The sequence below is a fragment of the Trachymyrmex septentrionalis genome, unplaced genomic scaffold, assembly GCF_001594115.1.
Source record: "Trachymyrmex septentrionalis isolate Tsep2-gDNA-1 unplaced genomic scaffold, Tsep1.0 scaffold60, whole genome shotgun sequence".
In the NCBI taxonomy this organism is placed as follows: Eukaryota; Metazoa; Arthropoda; class Insecta; order Hymenoptera; family Formicidae; genus Trachymyrmex; species Trachymyrmex septentrionalis.
In genome coordinates this window covers 3053453-3057116 of record NW_017305779.1, presented here as the reverse complement: position 1 = coordinate 3057116, position 3664 = coordinate 3053453, and positions in this window count along the sequence as shown.

Sequence of the window (3664 nt, the reverse complement as noted above, 5' to 3'; positions counted from 1 at the left end):
TGTGTGTGTGTGTGTGTGTGTGTGTGTGTGTGTGTGTGTGTGTGTGTACTGCTAGCGATAAGAGAACGAACTAAAATGAGTAAATTCAATAGAATGCGTAAAATCAATGAGGAATATTCAGAGGATAGTTTGTATTTATAAATACAAGCCAAAGATGAAACCATTTCCATCACCATCTATGAGTTAGCTCCACATTACTGCAATGGAGAACGAAAAAAAAAAGAGAAAAAAAAACACAACTCGGAAAAAATAATATGCATGTTTACGTGAACTTAATTCACTGTTTTTATATCCCTCTACTGAAGCGGGATCCGCGTATTATGAAACATATAAAGAGAAAACAGATACCGTTCGCGTTGGAAAAATTTCACCGGGATAATCTTACGTGAGAAAAATGTGGGAACGGTATAATACGCGGTCGCCATTTTTCCTTCCTTCATGATTCGCGTCGTATAACAATTTGAATGTTTTCACATTTCGCGTAGAAGCGATTTCCTCGATCGGAGAAGTACGGAGCTATGGGCGACGGCCGCGCGATAAATCAGGCCTATGCGTGGCGTTGCACCGAAAGCGCGAAGTTATGCGGCGCTAAAGACGAGCGTGCGTTTATGTATGCGTGGGCACCATTTAACGGGGTTTAGCGCCAAACGGTCTCGGACCCCTCGCGAAATAAATCTCGGTTATTTCGGTCCCGCATCGGCGTCGCTTGCCTGCCTCCCGGAACCGTCGTCACTTCTGCGAAGGGAAACTCGCGTAAATTCCCTCGTTAACCCCCCATCGCCGTTAACTACTAACAACTAATTTCCGGATTGCAGAAAGACCAGACGACGATGACGCACCCATAAACGAAGCGAATTTTAGCTTTTATCTGTGTACATTCGAATCTAGACGCAACTAAGTAGAAGTTCGTCTTGCGAAAGCTTCGAAAAATATTGCCGTTGTCGCACCTTCGATACTTTAGCTGTTCGTAGAATAATAGTGTAATATTAGTTGAGAAAGTTAAGTCTATCGCAATTTAGATATATACTCGTATTGATTACACAGAAAATGCCACAGAAAATATCAAATATAAGTCATCTTGTTATAGCTAAATAAAATCGTGTATTCAGTCAGAATTATGACCTTGATGAACCCCAAAAATATTTGCCGATCGAGAGATTGACCAGTAAGCAGTTTAAAGCGAGTGCCGAGAGAAAGAAGCGTCTTTTGCGAAACGAGCGATGTATGTGAAAGAAGATATAGGTAATTCCGTACGTTTCGTTGTAGCGAACTAAATTGCTCAGTTTACTCGGCGGACACGCTTGGAATCCTGGATGAAACTCATGGCAAACGTTACGGTTCCGAAACAGAAAGAAAAAGGACGATGTTCACGTTACCATATGGACTTAGGACATATATTCCAGTCACCGTGATGCTGTGCTACTTTTGGCATGAACCTGAGAATAAACCACTGCAATCTCCTCGCAAATGGTTAACAATATTAGAAATCGCATTGCGGTCATTCTATTTTACGTTCCAAATTGAATCTTACGATATAATTTAAAAAAATGAGGAAACAGAAGCGAACGAGTGTCTGTTCTTATTTAGGTATCCTAAATATCGTAGATTTTCAGTTAAAATTAGAAATAATATTACGATATAATAATTCGAGAGCGATTTCGAATTACTCCATGGTTTACAAAAATAAATTTTGTTTCACAAAGTCATAAAATATCATAATTACGACGTCTCAAAGTTATAAAGTAATAATTTTCTTCCTTTAACACAATAAGAACTTAAAACGTTTTAGAACATTCTTAGAAAGAAAGCTAAAAGCAAGAATAAAAGAACATCTTTCTGATATAAATTAATCTACTGATCCAATCTTTCTGTGATTTCATACCATCTTTTGGAAATGAATTTTAAATGGAGAATAAAAAATAATTATCATCGTACACATCTCTGATTTTTCGATCTCTTCTTAATTATATATGTAATTCAGTAATACTTTTTTAAAAACTCGTTTCTAAGAATTTAATAGTTTTTATAGAATACAATATCATTAATATATTAATTTTTTTAATCAAATTTTTTTGCCAAATTAATACGTTGCCAATTATATGTCACCATAGCGATCTCATCGCGGTTCATGAGTACCACAGTTTATTTTTCACGAATTTATCACCATTCCACCTTCATGAACCCTAATGATGTTCCGCACCACCCTTTGCGTTTTACATCATTGGGTTTTGTGGTAGTCGGAAAGGATGGTCCAACTTGCACACGGGACGCTTGACTCGATGTTTATCGACTGAATCGTTTGGCGCCGGCGTTTATGCCACCCTCATTTTCATCTTCTACCCTTACACAGCCCGTATCTCGATACCGTCGCCGTTTATCGTATTTAATGCTCATGTTCACGGACATCGACTAAATGGCGCACGATAACAATAGAGAAAACACAACTAAATACGATAATTTCGCAAAAATGTAATTATTATACTATAATAACATAAATGTAAAATTCTATCTTGCATATAATTTTGCTATTTTATTTTGGTGACATAAAACTCTTCTGAATTCACGCGAAACTGAACACCGATCGATGATCGCGTCTCGAAGACGCTTGAATCTGTCAAGCGGAAATATCACCGGCCATGTCTTTTACTCTCGTATGTCCTTTATATTCTTTGTTGGATCGCTTCCAGAAGCGATTTGCATTTAACGAAGCTACTTTGTTCTCGTTGCTTGCGTCGTCGGGACTTTTCCCCGGGACATAGATTACTACGGAGCACGTAAATATTTAAAATATGTAGGAACGCTGACTAATGAAAAAGAGGAAATTTGAGGAAAAATTATATATGTACATGGTGTAACTACATAGGTGTTAAAGTTAACGCGTGTTGTCACGTTATTCGTCTATCCGGTACCTGTGACATGAAAACTGTTTTGCCGGCTCTGTTTGATAGATTAATTAATAAACAAAACTGTTGTTGTATCTGATTAATAGACAGAACTGTTTCTGCAATGTACAAAGCTATCTTTATAAGGAAGCAGGAGACACCCTCTTAAAGTTACGCCATTAAGTCTGGAGAGCAGTTGAATGCACGAGACTCATTAAATCCGTACGAAGGACCGCGGTTTTCTCTAGAAAAAAAGGAACAAGTTTTAGGGTGAAGAGTGTCACTGGTGGTCTCCGTAAGACACTTCAAGCAACACGCGTTGGAAGGAAAAACACTTATGAGTCTTGTTCACTTCTGTGACACATGTGACCTTATGTTCGTGATATTCATCGCTGTTTTTAATATAATTTAATATAATTAGTATATATGTGTTTTTTCTTCTTATCTCTTCCACATTCAAACAATTTTAATGAATTAAACATGACCTTTCATTTGCAATTCTATAATTTAAATAATAACAATTAACACTGTTATAATTTTGATCGAATTAATTTTTAATTTTATTTTAATCGAATAAAATACGCTGAAAATTACAATTATTGTTTCAAACTGTAAAGAGATTTATTTAGAGTAAACAATTGTAATAAAATCTGTATAATAGCTCGTAATATTTTTAAAGAGCATAACTTCACGGTTATCTTTATGCGTCATTGATTGTAATAATCGTTCTGTTCGCGACTGCAGCTTGTTAGCAGCTCGTTAATCTTACTCACCAAAGAACC